The 15,160-nt window shown below is 39.6% G+C and overlaps 21 non-coding genes across 21 annotated transcripts; all 21 read left to right on the top strand.

Moving 5' to 3' along the window:
• The first annotated feature begins 1,205 nt into the window (after positions 1–1,205).
• On the top strand, positions 1,206–1,279 carry trnai-aau (transfer RNA isoleucine (anticodon AAU)). Its single transcript has one exon. It is a non-coding gene; the product is annotated as a tRNA-Ile (tRNA).
• Positions 1,280–1,365: 86 nt separating this feature from the next.
• On the top strand, positions 1,366–1,454 carry trnar-ucu (transfer RNA arginine (anticodon UCU)). Its single transcript is given in 2 exon segments — positions 1,366–1,402; positions 1,419–1,454. It is a non-coding gene; the product is annotated as a tRNA-Arg (tRNA).
• A 746-nt stretch (positions 1,455–2,200) lies between these two features.
• trnat-ugu (transfer RNA threonine (anticodon UGU)) lies at positions 2,201–2,274 on the top strand. Its single transcript has one exon. It is a non-coding gene; the product is annotated as a tRNA-Thr (tRNA).
• A 186-nt stretch (positions 2,275–2,460) lies between these two features.
• trnas-aga (transfer RNA serine (anticodon AGA)) lies at positions 2,461–2,534 on the top strand. The gene has a single exon. It is a non-coding gene; the product is annotated as a tRNA-Ser (tRNA).
• Positions 2,535–2,808: 274 nt separating this feature from the next.
• Positions 2,809–2,882, top strand: trnai-aau (transfer RNA isoleucine (anticodon AAU)). The gene has a single exon. It is a non-coding gene; the product is annotated as a tRNA-Ile (tRNA).
• Positions 2,883–2,968: 86 nt separating this feature from the next.
• On the top strand, positions 2,969–3,057 carry trnar-ucu (transfer RNA arginine (anticodon UCU)). Its single transcript is given in 2 exon segments — positions 2,969–3,005; positions 3,022–3,057. It is a non-coding gene; the product is annotated as a tRNA-Arg (tRNA).
• Positions 3,058–3,803: 746 nt separating this feature from the next.
• Positions 3,804–3,877, top strand: trnat-ugu (transfer RNA threonine (anticodon UGU)). The gene has a single exon. It is a non-coding gene; the product is annotated as a tRNA-Thr (tRNA).
• A 186-nt stretch (positions 3,878–4,063) lies between these two features.
• On the top strand, positions 4,064–4,137 carry trnat-agu (transfer RNA threonine (anticodon AGU)). Its single transcript has one exon. It is a non-coding gene; the product is annotated as a tRNA-Thr (tRNA).
• A 274-nt stretch (positions 4,138–4,411) lies between these two features.
• trnai-aau (transfer RNA isoleucine (anticodon AAU)) lies at positions 4,412–4,485 on the top strand. Its single transcript has one exon. It is a non-coding gene; the product is annotated as a tRNA-Ile (tRNA).
• Positions 4,486–4,571: 86 nt separating this feature from the next.
• On the top strand, positions 4,572–4,660 carry trnar-ucu (transfer RNA arginine (anticodon UCU)). The gene is given in 2 exon segments: positions 4,572–4,608; positions 4,625–4,660. It is a non-coding gene; the product is annotated as a tRNA-Arg (tRNA).
• Positions 4,661–5,405: 745 nt separating this feature from the next.
• Positions 5,406–5,479, top strand: trnat-ugu (transfer RNA threonine (anticodon UGU)). The gene has a single exon. It is a non-coding gene; the product is annotated as a tRNA-Thr (tRNA).
• A 186-nt stretch (positions 5,480–5,665) lies between these two features.
• Positions 5,666–5,739, top strand: trnat-agu (transfer RNA threonine (anticodon AGU)). The gene has a single exon. It is a non-coding gene; the product is annotated as a tRNA-Thr (tRNA).
• A 274-nt stretch (positions 5,740–6,013) lies between these two features.
• trnai-aau (transfer RNA isoleucine (anticodon AAU)) lies at positions 6,014–6,087 on the top strand. Its single transcript has one exon. It is a non-coding gene; the product is annotated as a tRNA-Ile (tRNA).
• Positions 6,088–6,173: 86 nt separating this feature from the next.
• Positions 6,174–6,262, top strand: trnar-ucu (transfer RNA arginine (anticodon UCU)). Its single transcript is given in 2 exon segments — positions 6,174–6,210; positions 6,227–6,262. It is a non-coding gene; the product is annotated as a tRNA-Arg (tRNA).
• A 745-nt stretch (positions 6,263–7,007) lies between these two features.
• trnat-ugu (transfer RNA threonine (anticodon UGU)) lies at positions 7,008–7,081 on the top strand. The gene has a single exon. It is a non-coding gene; the product is annotated as a tRNA-Thr (tRNA).
• Positions 7,082–7,267: 186 nt separating this feature from the next.
• On the top strand, positions 7,268–7,341 carry trnat-agu (transfer RNA threonine (anticodon AGU)). Its single transcript has one exon. It is a non-coding gene; the product is annotated as a tRNA-Thr (tRNA).
• A 274-nt stretch (positions 7,342–7,615) lies between these two features.
• On the top strand, positions 7,616–7,689 carry trnai-aau (transfer RNA isoleucine (anticodon AAU)). Its single transcript has one exon. It is a non-coding gene; the product is annotated as a tRNA-Ile (tRNA).
• An 86-nt stretch (positions 7,690–7,775) lies between these two features.
• trnar-ucu (transfer RNA arginine (anticodon UCU)) lies at positions 7,776–7,864 on the top strand. The gene is given in 2 exon segments: positions 7,776–7,812; positions 7,829–7,864. It is a non-coding gene; the product is annotated as a tRNA-Arg (tRNA).
• Positions 7,865–8,609: 745 nt separating this feature from the next.
• trnat-ugu (transfer RNA threonine (anticodon UGU)) lies at positions 8,610–8,683 on the top strand. Its single transcript has one exon. It is a non-coding gene; the product is annotated as a tRNA-Thr (tRNA).
• Positions 8,684–8,869: 186 nt separating this feature from the next.
• Positions 8,870–8,943, top strand: trnat-agu (transfer RNA threonine (anticodon AGU)). The gene has a single exon. It is a non-coding gene; the product is annotated as a tRNA-Thr (tRNA).
• A 271-nt stretch (positions 8,944–9,214) lies between these two features.
• On the top strand, positions 9,215–9,288 carry trnai-aau (transfer RNA isoleucine (anticodon AAU)). Its single transcript has one exon. It is a non-coding gene; the product is annotated as a tRNA-Ile (tRNA).
• The last annotated feature ends 5,872 nt before the right edge of the window (positions 9,289–15,160 follow it).

Raw genomic sequence — 15,160 nt, 5'->3', positions numbered from 1 at the left:
GTTTAAATGAATAACCATTACAGTAACGTTAATTACTACAAAATAATTATTATATGATTGTTATAGATGTTTTATAACGTTATTTGGTAAGATTAATGTTAGCCGACCAAGCAAACTGTACAGTTTTACTACAAACATTTTAATGCAGTTATTAATTAATTAATATGGATCATGCATGATTGCATCACTAATAATAAACCAACAATATAAGGGTCACACATCAATCCATCACTAATAATAATGTTATTATTATTAGTGATGGATTAAATTGTGACCCTTATATTATTGGTTTATTATTAGTGATGCAATCATGCGTGATCCATATTGTTTTATGCTTTATGATTAGTGATGTATTATGCGTGAGCATTATTAGATAAGTTTATGATTAGTGATGTAGTGATATGTGAGCGTTATTATACTATTTGTTTATAATTAATGACTGATGAATTGATCCTTATATTTATTATTAGAGAAGTGATTGATTAATGTGTGAGAATAATGCACGGGCATTATTGTAACTATGGTAGTAAATGACAATATAAAGTGAAGTAATGTATAATAACTGCATTAAAATGTTTGTAGTAAAACTGTACAGTGTGCTTGGTCGGCTAACATTAATCTTAACAAACAACGTCATATAACATCTATAACAATCATATAATAATTGTGTTGTTGTAATTAATGTTACATAGATGATTAATAATGATAGATTAATAATGTTAAATAGAGCTCACCGGAATGAATTATAAAATTGTATAGCTTTGAGGCGTAATGAATAGTGCGACAAATAGAGTTAAACAACCTCTTTGCTTGCCATTTTAAGACTTGCTGTCTTTTTTTAGTCTCTGTGTGCAAAAACGTCTTGCCTCCTATTCAGCGTTGGCGCTGTGGCTTAGTTGGTCAAAGTGCCTGTCTAGTAAACAGGAGATGCCTTATGCACAGGTTTCATGTTTGCTTTTGTTAAGAGTAACGAGTGTTTACGCAGCGGGATGTTTAGCAGTCGGTTTCTTAACAAAACTCAAATCCTTAAGAACGCTGCTCGTTCAAGAGGGCTTTGGACGATGCCTTTATATAGCATAGTGTGGTAATGCCTAACCAATTGGACTTTAATATTTCAAGTCCAGACATTCCCACATGCAGCGCTACCGTTGTTAGTTTTTTTTTTTTTTTTGGAATTAAACATTTAGCCAGTATCAAGGTCATTTGGCGCTGTGGCTTAGTTGGTCAAAGTGCCTGTCTAATAAACAGGAGATCCTGGCTTTGAATTCCAGCAGTGCCTTGTCCGCAGTTGGCTGTTCATTCATGGGCCAGAGAGTACTAAAAAGTGCTTTCTGTCCAACAGTTCTAGAGGAAGCAGAGTACTTAGGCTCTGTGGTGCAATGGATAGCGCATTGGACTTCTAGGTTGTGAGCTGAGCCATTCAAAGGTTGTGGGTTCGAGTCCCACCGGAGTCGGAAGCTTTGCACTTTTTCTTCACTGACTTAAGGTGTGGTGCGTTTCTAACATTTTAGGCATCTGTCCATCCCGTTTTGCTTCTTTCTTTCATTGCGCAGTGCAGGCTCAGATACTAGGGGTACTCTACAATAAAGCAGATGACTTAATTGAGCTGTTTTAAATAAGGGAGATTAGAAAACGGTGTAGGGCCTAGTGGGCTTGAGGAATGACTCGTCGGCAACCTGTGGTTTTGGGGAAAAGTAACTGCCACCTATTGTTGAGATCACGCCTTTTGGATTTGTCGTACAAGAGCCTCTTTATGCTTGTGCAAAGCAACTGAGTAGAAAGCACAGTAATTTTTGCTTCCCCCCCACTGTCTTAGATGAAACTGCGTTTGGAAGTATCGTATCCAGAGGTTTTTTCTTTTAGTGTTAAGACTAAGTTGGCCAGAGCACCTGTCTTGGGAACAGCAGGTGCTAGGTTCAAATCCAAACTGCACCTTTCCCTCAGATTATGGGAGAGTGGCTTTCTGATCTGAAACTCTTTCAATGGGCGATAGCATATGTTTGTCCTGATTTCCATTTTCCGAGCTGACTCTGGTTTTGGATGACATGGCCAGGCTTGAGACATGATCATCCAGACTCTAAAGGACCGCGTCCGGCTTGTCAGCATTTTCTGCATCCTGACATGCTGGTTTTTGTTGTGTATTATTTTTTCTTCTTCGATTTTTGTTATCGGGCAAATGTCTCTTACTGTAAAATTCTGTGGCGCTGTGGCTTATCTGGTCAAAGCGCCTGTCTTGTAAACAGGAGACCCTGGGATCAAATCCCAGCAGCGCCTTAGTCCAGCTGGTGCGTGTGCTTGTTTTATAGAGCTCACCGGAATGAAATATGAAATTGTATAGCTTTGAGGCGTAATGAATAGTGCGACAAATAGAGTTAAACAACCTCTTTGCTTGCCATTTTAAGACTTGCTGTCTTTTTTAAGTCTCTGTGTGCAAAAACGTCTTGCCTCCTATTCAGCGTTGGCGCTCAGGCTTAGTTGGTCAAAGCGCCTGTCTAGAAAACAGGAGATCCTGGGTTCAAATCCCAGCAGTGCCTTATGTACAGGTTTCGTGTTTGCTTTTGTTAAGAGTAACGAGTGTTTACACTGCGGGATGTTTAGCAGTCGGTTTCTTAACAAAACTCAAATCCTTAAGAACGCTGATCGTTCAAGAGGGCTTTGGACGATGCCTTTATATAGCATAGTGTGGTAATGCCTAACCAATTGGAATTTAATATTTCAAGTCCAGACATTCCCACATGCAGCGCTACCGTTGTTAGTTTTTTTTTTTTTTTTTTGGAATTAAACATTTAGCCTGTATCAAGGTCGTTTGGCGCTGTGGCTTAGTTGGTCAAAGTGCCTGTCTAATAAACAGGAGATCCTGGCTTTGAATTCCAGCAGTGCCTTGTCCGCAGTTGGCTGTTCATTCATGGGCCAGAGAGTACTAAAAAGTGCTTTCTGTCAAACAGTTCTAGAGGAAGCAGAGCACTTAGGCTCTGTGGCGCAATGGATAGCGCATTGGACTTCTAGGTTGTGAGCTGAGCCATTCAAAGGTTGTGGGTTCGAGTCCCACCAGAGTTGCAAGCTTTGCTCTTTTTCTTCACTGACTTAAGGTGTGGTGCGTTTCTAACATTTTAGGCATCTGTCCATCCCGTTTTGCTTCTTTCTTTCATTGCGCAGTGCAGGCTCAGATACTAGGGGTACTCTACAATAAAGCAGATGACTTAATTGAGCTGTTTTAAATAAGGGAGATTAGAAAACGGTGTAGGGCCTAGTGGGCTTGAGGAATGACTCGTCGGCAACCTGTGGTTTTGGGGAAAAGTAACTGCCACCTATTGTTGAGATCACGCCTTTTGGATTTGTCGTACAAGAGCCTCTTTTTGCATGTGCAAAGCAACTGAGTAGAAAGCACAGTAATTTTTGCTTCCCCCCCACTGTCTTAGATGAAACTGCGTTTGGAAGTATCGTATCCAGAGGTTTTTTCTTTTAGTGTTAAGACTAAGTTGGCCAGAGCACCTGTCTTGGGAACAGCAGGTGCTAGGTTCAAATCCAAACTGCACCTTTCCCTCAGATTATGGGAGAGTGGCTTTCTGATCTGAAACTCTTTCAATGGCCGATAGCATATGTTTGTCCTGATTTCCATTTTCCGAGCTGACTCTGGGTTTGGATGACATGGTCAGGCTTGAGACATGATCATCCAGACTCTAAAGGACCGCGTCCGGCTTGTCAGCATTTTCTGCATCCTGACATGCTGGTTTTTGTTGTGTATTATTTTTTCTTCTTCGATTTTTGTTATCGGGCAAATGTCTCTTACTGTGAATTTCTGTGGCGCTGTGGCTTAGCTGGTCAAAACGCCTGTCTTGTAAACAGGAGATCCTGGGCTCAAATCCCAGCAGCGCCTTAGTCCAGGTGGTGCGTGTGCTTGTTTTATAGAGCTCACCGGAATGAATTATAAAATTGTATAGCTTTGAGGCGTAATGAATAGTGCGACAAATAGAGTTAAACAACCTCTTTGCTTGCCATTTTAAGACTTGCTGTCTTTTTTTAGTCTCTGTGTGCAAAAACGTCTTGCCTCCTATTCAGCGTTGGCGCTGTGGCTTAGTTGGTCAAAGCGCCTGTCTAGTAAACAGGAGATCCTGTGTTCAAATCCCAGCAGTGCCTTATGTACAGGTTTTGTGTTTGCTTTTGTTAAGAGTAACGAGTGTTTACGCAGCGGGATGTTTAGCAGTCGGTTTCTTAACAAAACTCAAATCCTTAAGAACGCTGCTCGTTCAAGAGGGCTTTGGACGATGCCTTTATATAGCATAGTGTGGTAATGCCTAACCAATTGGACTTTAATATTTCAAGTCCAGACATTCCCACATGCAGCGCTACCGTTGTTAGTTTTTTTTTTTTTTTTTTGGAATTAAACATTTAGCCTGTATCAAGGTCGTTTGGCGCTGTGGCTTAGTTGGTCAAAGTGCCTGTCTAATAAACAGGAGATCCTGGCTTTGAATTCCAGCAGTGCCTTGTCTGCAGTTGGCTGTTCATTCATGGGCCAGAGAGTACTAAAAAGTGCTTTCTGTCCAACAGTTCTAGAGGAAGTAGAGCACTTAGGCTCTGTGGCGCAATGGATAGCGCATTGGACTTCTAGGTTGTGAGCTGAGCCATTCAAAGGTTGTAGGTTCGAGTCCCACCAGAGTTGCAGGCTTTGCTCTTTTTCTTCACTGACTTAAGGTGTGGTGCGTTTCTAACATTTTAGGCGTCTGTCCATCCCGTTTTGCTTCTTTCTTTCATTGTGCAGTGCAGGCTCAGATACTAGGGGTACTCTACAATAAAGCAGATGACTTAATTGAGCTGTTTTAAATAAGGGAGATTAGAAAACGGTGTAGGGCCTAGTGGGCTTGAGGAATGACTCGTCGGCAACCTGTGGTTTTGGGGAAAAGTAACTGCCACCTATTGTTGAGATCACGCCTTTTGGATTTGTCGTACAAGAGCCTCTTTATGCATGTGCAAAGTAACTGAGTAGAAAGCACAGTAATTTTTGCTTCCCCCCCACTGTCTTAGATGAAACTGCGTTTGGAAGTATCGTATCCAGAGGTTTTTTCTTTTAGTGTTAAGACTAAGTTGGCCAGAGCACCTGTCTTGGGAACAGCAGGTGCTAGGTTCAAATCCAAACTGCACCTTTCCCTCAGATTATGGGAGAGTGGCTTTCTGATCTGAAACTCTTTCAATGGCCGATAGCATATGTTTGTCCTGATTTCCATTTTCCGAGCTGACTCTGGGTTTGGATGACATGGTCAGGCTTGAGACATGATCATCCAGACTCTAAAGGACCGCGTCCGGCTTGTCAGCATTTTCTGCATCCTGACATGCTGGTTTTTGTTGTGTATTATTTTTTTTCTTCGATTTTTGTTATCGGGCAAATGTCTCTTACTGTGAATTTCTGTGGCGCTGTGGCTTAGCTGGTCAAAGCGCCTGTCTTGTAAACAGGAGACACTGGGCTCAAATCCCAGCAGCGCCTTAGTCCAGGTGGTGCGTGTGCTTGTTTTATAGAGCTCACCGGAATGAATTATAAAATTGTATAGCTTTGAGGCGTAATGAATAGTGCGACAAATAGAGTTAAACAACCTCTTTGCTTGCCATTTTAAGACTTGCTGTCTTTTTTTAGTCTCTGTGTGCAAAAACGTCTTGCCTCCTATTCAGCGTTGGCGCTGTGGCTTAGTTGGTCAAAGCGCCTGTCTAGTAAACAGGAGATCCTGTGTTCAAATCCCAGCAGTGCCTTATGTACAGGTTTTGTGTTTGCTTTTGTTAAGAGTAACGAGTGTTTACGCAGCGGGATGTTTAGCAGTCGGTTTCTTAACAAAACTCAAATCCTTAAGAACGCTGCTCGTTCAAGAGGGCTTTGGACGATGCCTTTATATAGCATAGTGTGGTAATGCCTAACCAATTGGACTTTAATATTTCAAGTCCAGACATTCCCACATGCAGCGCTACCGTTGTTAGTTTTTTTTTTTTTTTTTTGGAATTAAACATTTAGCCTGTATCAAGGTCGTTTGGCGCTGTGGCTTAGTTGGTCAAAGTGCCTGTCTAATAAACAGGAGATCCTGGCTTTGAATTCCAGCAGTGCCTTGTCTGCAGTTGGCTGTTCATTCATGGGCCAGAGAGTACTAAAAAGTGCTTTCTGTCCAACAGTTCTAGAGGAAGTAGAGCACTTAGGCTCTGTGGCGCAATGGATAGCGCATTGGACTTCTAGGTTGTGAGCTGAGCCATTCAAAGGTTGTAGGTTCGAGTCCCACCAGAGTCGCAGGCTTTGCTCTTTTTCTTCACTGACTTAAGGTGTGGTGCGTTTCTAACATTTTAGGCGTCTGTCCATCCCGTTTTGCTTCTTTCTTTCATTGTGCAGTGCAGGCTCAGATACTAGGGGTACTCTACAATAAAGCAGATGACTTAATTGAGCTGTTTTAAATAAGGGAGATTAGAAAACGGTGTAGGGCCTAGTGGGCTTGAGGAATGACTCGTCGGCAACCTGTGGTTTTGGGGAAAAGTAACTGCCACCTATTGTTGAGATCACGCCTTTTGGATTTGTCGTACAAGAGCCTCTTTATGCATGTGCAAAGTAACTGAGTAGAAAGCACAGTAATTTTTGCTTCCCCCCCACTGTCTTAGATGAAACTGCGTTTGGAAGTATCGTATCCAGAGGTTTTTTCTTTTAGTGTTAAGACTAAGTTGGCCAGAGCACCTGTCTTGGGAACAGCAGGTGCTAGGTTCAAATCCAAACTGCACCTTTCCCTCAGATTATGGGAGAGTGGCTTTCTGATCTGAAACTCTTTCAATGGCCGATAGCATATGTTTGTCCTGATTTCCATTTTCCGAGCTGACTCTGGGTTTGGATGACATGGTCAGGCTTGAGACATGATCATCCAGACTCTAAAGGACCGCGTCCGGCTTGTCAGCATTTTCTGCATCCTGACATGCTGGTTTTTGTTGTGTATTATTTTTTTTCTTCGATTTTTGTTATCGGGCAAATGTCTCTTACTGTGAATTTCTGTGGCGCTGTGGCTTAGCTGGTCAAAGCGCCTGTCTTGTAAACAGGAGACACTGGGCTCAAATCCCAGCAGCGCCTTAGTCCAGGTGGTGCGTGTGCTTGTTTTATAGAGCTCACCGGAATGAATTATAAAATTGTATAGCTTTGAGGCGTAATGAATAGTGCGACAAATAGAGTTAAACAACCTCTTTGCTTGCCATTTTAAGACTTGCTGTCTTTTTTTAGTCTCTGTGTGCAAAAACGTCTTGCCTCCTATTCAGCGTTGGCGCTGTGGCTTAGTTGGTCAAAGCGCCTGTCTAGTAAACAGGAGATCCTGTGTTCAAATCCCAGCAGTGCCTTATGTACAGGTTTTGTGTTTGCTTTTGTTAAGAGTAACGAGTGTTTACGCAGCGGGATGTTTAGCAGTCGGTTTCTCAACAAAACTCAAATCCTTAAGAACGCTGCTCGTTCAAGAGGGCTTTGGACGATGCCTTTATATAGCATAGTGTGGTAATGCCTAACCAATTGGACTTTAATATTTCAAGTCCAGACATTCCCACATGCAGCGCTACCGTTGTTAGTTTTTTTTTTTTTTTTTTGGAATTAAACATTTAGCCTGTATCAAGGTCGTTTGGCGCTGTGGCTTAGTTGGTCAAAGTGCCTGTCTAATAAACAGGAGATCCTGGCTTTGAATTCCAGCAGTGCCTTGTCTGCAGTTGGCTGTTCATTCATGGGCCAGAGAGTACTAAAAAGTGCTTTCTGTCCAACAGTTCTAGAGGAAGTAGAGCACTTAGGCTCTGTGGCGCAATGGATAGCGCATTGGACTTCTAGGTTGTGAGCTGAGCCATTCAAAGGTTGTAGGTTCGAGTCCCACCAGAGTCGCAGGCTTTGCTCTTTTTCTTCACTGACTTAAGGTGTGGTGCGTTTCTAACATTTTAGGCGTCTGTCCATCCCGTTTTGCTTCTTTCTTTCATTGTGCAGTGCAGGCTCAGATACTAGGGGTACTCTACAATAAAGCAGATGACTTAATTGAGCTGTTTTAAATAAGGGAGATTAGAAAACGGTGTAGGGCCTAGTGGGCTTGAGGAATGACTCGTCGGCAACCTGTGGTTTTGGGGAAAAGTAACTGCCACCTATTGTTGAGATCACGCCTTTTGGATTTGTCGTACAAGAGCCTCTTTATGCATGTGCAAAGTAACTGAGTAGAAAGCACAGTAATTTTTGCTTCCCCCCCACTGTCTTAGATGAAACTGCGTTTGGAAGTATCGTATCCAGAGGTTTTTTCTTTTAGTGTTAAGACTAAGTTGGCCAGAGCACCTGTCTTGGGAACAGCAGGTGCTAGGTTCAAATCCAAACTGCACCTTTCCCTCAGATTATGGGAGAGTGGCTTTCTGATCTGAAACTCTTTCAATGGCCGATAGCATATGTTTGTCCTGATTTCCATTTTCCGAGCTGACTCTGGGTTTGGATGACATGGTCAGGCTTGAGACATGATCATCCAGACTCTAAAGGACCGCGTCCGGCTTGTCAGCATTTTCTGCATCCTGACATGCTGGTTTTTGTTGTGTATTATTTTTTTTCTTCGATTTTTGTTATCGGGCAAATGTCTCTTACTGTGAATTTCTGTGGCGCTGTGGCTTAGCTGGTCAAAGCGCCTGTCTTGTAAACAGGAGATCCTGGGCTCAAATCCCAGCAGCGCCTTAGTCCAGGTGGTGCGTGTGCTTGTTTTATAGAGCTCATCGGAATGAATTATAAAATTGTATAGCTTTGAGGCGTAATGAATAGTGCGACAAATACAGTTAAACAACCTCTTTGCTTGCCATTTTAAGACTTGCTGTCTTTTTTTAGTCTCTGTGTGCAAAAACGTCTTGCCTCCTATTCAGCGTTGGCGCTGTGGCTTAGTTGGTCAAAGTGCCTGTCTAGTAAACAGGAGGTCCTGGGTTCAAATCCCAGCAGTGCCTTATGTACAGGTTTCGTGTTTGCTTTTGTTAAGAGTAACGAGTGTTTACGCAGCGGGATGTTTAGCAGTCGGTTTCTTAACAAAACTCAAATCCTTAAGAACGCTGCTTGCTCAAGAGGGCTTTGGACGATGCCTTTATATAGCATAGTGTGGTAATGCCTAACCAATTGGACTTTAATATTTCAAGTCCAGACATTCCCACATGCAGCGCTACCGTTGTTAGTTTTTTTTTTTTTTTGGAATTAAACATTTAGCCAGTATCAAGGTCATTTGGCGCTGTGGCTTAGTTGGTCAAAGTGCCTGTCTAATAAACAGGAGATCCTGGCTTTGAATTCCAGCAGTGCCTTGTCTGCAGTTGGCTGTTCATTCATGGGCCAGAGAGTACTAAAAAGTGCTTTCTGTCCAACAGTTCTAGAGGAAGCAGAGCACTTAGGCTCTGTGGCGCAATGGATAGCACATTGGACTTTTAGGTTGTGAGCTGAGCCATTCAAAGGTTGTGGGTTCGAGTCCCACCAGAGTTGCAAGCTTTGCTCTTTTTCTTCACTGACTTAAGGTGTGGTGCGTTTCTAACATTTTAGGCATCTGTCCATCCCGTTTTGCTTCTTTCTTTCATTGCGCAGTGCAGGCTCAGATACTAGGGGTACTCTACAATAAAGCAGATGACTTAATTGAGCTGTTTTAAATAAGGGAGATTAGAAAACGGTGTAGGGCCTAGTGGGCTTGAGGAATGACTCGTCGGCAACCTGTGGTTTTGGGGAAAAGTAACTGCCACCTATTGTTGAGATCACGCCTTTTGGATTTGTCGTACAAGAGCCTCTTTATGCATGTGCAAAGTAACTGAGTAGAAAGCACAGTAATTTTTGCTTCCCCCCCACTGTCTTAGATGAAACTGCGTTTGGAAGTATCGTATCCAGAGGTTTTTTCTTTTAGTGTTAAGACTAAGTTGGCCAGAGCACCTGTCTTGGGAACAGCAGGTGCTAGGTTCAAATCCAAACTGCACCTTTCCCTCAGATTATGGGAGAGTGGCTTTTTTTTTTTTTTTAACACTTTTATTGTTTCAGAAAGGTGTGATACATTCTTACTGTATTAGTAACCAAATACCAATCAAAGAACTCCCGCCCCATCCCGACGTTCAAAATAAAAATAAAAATGTAAAAAAAGAAAGGAACAGAATAAAAAAATGCATTCTCATGCGAGGAAAGTAATACAAAAACAAATAAATAGAAAATAAAGATTAACTAAAATAAACTTAAAGATAAAAATAAAAAGGGCAATTTTGTTAAAAATTAAAAATATATAAAAAAATAAATACCAAAAAATTAAAAAATTGACATTTCAACATATACCATCCAGTGAAATTATATTAAAGTTAGTCATTACAAACACAGTGTATTTTAACAGTCACATTGTTTGGGATTACTAAACAGTCAGTGCACTGTTATTTAAAAAATGAAGGAAGAAGTCCCAAATCTTGTAGAATATGTGCATTTTTTGTTTGATTGAATAAGTCAACCTTTCCATTGCTATACAGGAAGACATTTCCTTAATCCAGAGTGACAAAGATGGAGCATGAGTACTTTTCCAGTGAATGGCAATCAGGCACTTTGCATGTAATAGACACAGATTTATAAACTTCTTTTTATATGACTTCAGCGATAAGGCAGGTGGGAAAAGACCAAGGATACAGATTTTATGGCAAAAAGGGATTTCTTTACCAATAGTTTTAGAGATTACACCAATTATTTCTTTCCAAAAGAATTGCAAGTGCTCACATTGCCAAACACAATGGAACAGTGTGCCCTTGTAAGTCAAACATTTTCCACAAATGTCCAGAATATTTCTATTAAATTTATTTAACATTTCTGGTGTTATATATGTTCTCATTACCCAATTATATTGGATTAATTTAAAACGGGTATTGATTGATAATGTTTGCGCTTGAAGACAACTTTCTTCCCATTCATTTTCTCTAATATCTATTTGAAAGTCTTCAATCCAAGCCAGTCTTTTATGATTTGTAGATTCTTTGGAAGCATTAACAAATTTGCTATATAGTGTAGAAATTTAGTATTTGGCACTGGGATCTTTAACTGCAATTTCTTCTAAACTACTTAGGGTCGGACACTAATATGAATGATTTTAGATCTTATAAAATTACGGATCTGAAGATACTTAAAAAAATGAGACTGAGGAATTTTATATTGTAAGGTCCACCCAGTTGGCCCAATGCCGGTGTCCACTGGTGGATGAAGGTTCACTGCATGTTCGGTCTTTCCAGTGCACAATGTTGATTTATATTAAACTTAACTCATATCTGACTCCAATTTTAGTATGAGATGGTTTAGAATATTAATATATTTATCCTCGTTTTATCTGACTCCAATTATAAAACATTAAGAAGATTATATCAATATGTAATTTAGATAAATGTTTGAACCGTTTGTCTTCACTAGTAACTATTACATCCGTTCATTCGGGTGCTCATGTCGCTCAGAGAAATCGCCTCGGCCGAAGGCGTCCCTCACGGTCACACTCCGGTCAGTCTTGAATATTAAACAGAGGTAAATTGACTAATACTTTAGATGGCCGCTACCAGCGCGCTCGTTCTAAAATACTTTAGTTAGTCCCGCTTAGATGTACACCTTTGAGTTAAGACAATCATCATTTCTAATTAGAGGTTAGGGCATTAATATAAATGTACCCGACTACTGGACTCTATAGTAACTTTGGTTTTCACCAAGCCCATGGTTTCCCATATGAACTTAGTTTAGAATAATATTACCTTCAAACAAAGGTCGGGTACCCAATCTAGGTTAGTCGTGCAACACCTTGTTGACCTAGACGGAAGTTATCGCCCTTTCCACCTAAGTACACATGAATCAATATCAAGAGTCAGCCGGATCCCTAAAACACAATTAGTGTGCCCAATGCTCCATCTCAATTGGATTTTAGTCCGTCTACTGACCTGACGCAAGACGTGCGGAAACAAGGATACAGCGTAATCTACTTAAATTAATAATTACAGAATTACAGAGTGAGCAAAATATGGTCAAACATTACAATTTATTAGTCAGGTAAATGTATTATGCCAATTCAATCAGTCAATTCATAAATGATCAATACAAAACATCAAATTATCAAAGATAAATCCAAGATGAAAAAGATGCATTCCTGACTTTGTAATATACATAACATGGCGCAAGCCATGTTATGGGCTGATCTGGTTAGGCAGAATCGCCCTGAGTTTTTCTTAGACCTTACCTTAAATAATCCAAGAATTCCCTCAAGGAAGGGGGTGTGAATAACAAAGAAGGCATTCACACTTAGTGTAAAAGTCACACCCCTCACAGTGGTTCAAAAGATGCCTGAAGTTATATATTTATTGTTCTGATTATGTCTATTTCTGAGAGAATGAGACCATTGTACCAATCGCACTGAGACATTTCAAATGATATCAAACATGATGGTTAAAGTCAGTTTGGTTAATTCTAGAACATTCAAACATTGAAATGGCCATATGTGTGAGTTGGGGGGATGAAGCTGAGTCTCAGCATAGTCAGATGCAAATGCAGCAGGAACTGGTTTTTCACGCATTCCCCCCTGGTGGGTTGTGGAGTTCATTGGCCCTGTCTTCAGCTCATGTTTTGAATTGTCAAAGATATCAGAATATTTGTAATATTTCAATTCTTACAATATCTTTCCTTTAAGGTTTCAAAGGACATCAATATATTATCTTCATAAAGATCTGATATCTTTTGCAAGCCTTTCTGGAACCACAGCTTAAAACCCTTGTCTGATTTCCCTGGTACGAATAATGAATTACCCCAAATGGGAGAGAATTTAGAAAGTACCGGGGTTTCTCCCAGCTCAACCTGTGACTCATGCCATGATAAAATAGTGGCTCTCACAAATGGGTTAGATGTATTTTGTTTGAGTTTCTTTAAAGAATCAGAGTATAAATATGTGTCAAGACTCAAATTGCCTGTACATTTTTTTTCAATCTGTATCAATGGAATGCTAGGTGAGCCAGCAAACCAATAACATGCAGATCTTAGCTGAGCTGCCTTAAAATACCAAAAAAGATTAGGGAGTCGCAGCCCGCCTCGTTCATAAGGAAGATACAGGAGTAATAAGCGAAGCCTTGAGCGTCTATTATTCCAAATAAATTTAATAAATGCCTTTTTCATATTTGAGAAAAAGGAAGGAGGAGGGGTCAGGGGGATTGACTGAAACAAATATAGAAATTTAGGGAGAATATTCATTTTAATGGTATTCACCCTTCCAATAGTAGTGAGAGGAAGAGACATCCATCTGTTCAAACTTTCGTTTACCTGAGTTATCAGAGGAGTATAATTGGCTGAGATAAGATTTTTTACTTGTGGAGTAACTTTGATTCCCAAATATCCAAATCAGTCTACAGAAGTTTCATAAGGGTGTTGTATTACTGGATTTTGTCTCTCCTGTTCATTAAGAAAGAGGATAGATGACTTTGAATAGTTAACTTTGTAACCTGAAAATTTTCCAAATTTATTAATCAATTTGTTAAGATTTGGTATTGAATCTTTAAGTTTTGTTAAAAATAAAACAATATCGTCTGCGTAGAGAGATATCCGATGCTCTACACCTGCAATTTCAATTCCCTTTATAAATGGGTGAGTTCTAATTGCTATTGCCAAAGGTTCCAAAGTCATTACAAATAATAAAGGAGAAAGTGGACAGCCTTGACGTGTGCCACGATATAAATTAAATGGTTTGGAGATTAAGTTATTGGTAATTACTTCTGCAGTTGGACTTTGATACAAGGTCTTCACCCACTGGCAAAAATTCTGTCCACATCCAAAACGGCTGAGTATGTCAAATAAATAGGACCATTCGACTCTGTCAAATGCTTTTTCTGCATCTAACGATAAAATACCTGTATCTTTAGAGCCATCCATTTCATGAACGATATTTAGTACTCGCCTGATGTTATGAAAGGCCTGTCTGTTTCGAACAAAGCCATTTTGGTCCATTCCTATTAGGACCAATCTCATTGTAAATGGTGTTTTTAAAATTGTTATAAAGTCATTAATCGTTGGAGCTTCAGTGGTTTCATTTATATATATTATTTATTTCTCACACATAATTAATATGATACTGAATTAAAAAACAAGCAGGAAAGGATGGCTATGATATCATAAATAATCTCTTCAGACTCACACTTTTATTTTCTTTTGGCTTTCCATGCTATATGTATAAATAGTGTGATTAACACTAACTATAGCAGCCAAAATAAAAGACATTTAAAGTAAGAAGTTGAAGAGCCTGACTAAAGCAGACTCTGTCCTCCATCATGGTGACTTCAAATGAACAACAGAACTTTTGTTCACATGACAGAAATAAAGTCAAAGGTCAGTAATAGGTGAAGCTCCATGATAAGTTGTTTAATGTGATGAGTTTTTTTAAAGATGTTGAAAAATAACATTTTTTATTGTGTAATTTGTTTTATTTTTATTGATTATTATTTTATTTAGAGTTTTTTTTTCTCAGTTGATTTCATCTTTGGTTTTGGCTTGTGTTTTTCTGTCCTTCAGTGATTCTGCTTGTTAACAGTTGTTCATCAACAATTCTCAATCCTCCTTTAATTAGACACTTAATTGTCTCATTAACTTCATCACTGTCTGAGTGTTCAGCCCTCTGTAGTGAGGACACTAGTTAGGATTTTGCTCTGGAATTTAAGGCTTACGTGTGTTCGAATGAAAAATACAGACTATGGGATTTGTTTTTAACAGAAATATTCTGAAAACTGAATTTACGAATGTAAAATGTTGAAAACAGCAGATTACTGGCAACCACTGCTGCCAGTATTTTGACATACATTAAACAGATATTTTACACAATAACAGTTTGCTAATTAACACTCTGGGTGTTAAAATTTTTAACACTTTCAAAAGTGTTATTTTAACACTTATAGTGGTTCCCATATAAACACTGAGGGAGTGTTAATTTTAACTCTAAGATAGTTAAATCTACCAAATCTAAAATTTGCAGTGTGAGATCGATAAAAAATACAGACTGTTGAATGTGCTTTTAACAGAAATATTCTGTGAACTGAATTTATGAATGTGAAAAACAGCAGATTACTGGCAACCACAGCTGCTGGTATTTTTCCTTAAAATCTAAAAATGAAAAAAGAAAGAAAAACAGCAAAACTGTTTTTGTGTCACCATTGTGGAGGA

This window comes from Danio rerio, chromosome 4 (assembly GCF_049306965.1).
Source record: "Danio rerio strain Tuebingen ecotype United States chromosome 4, GRCz12tu, whole genome shotgun sequence".
NCBI lineage: Eukaryota > Metazoa > Chordata > Actinopteri > Cypriniformes > Danionidae > Danio > Danio rerio.
This window is presented reverse-complemented; position numbering and strand designations above follow the sequence as displayed.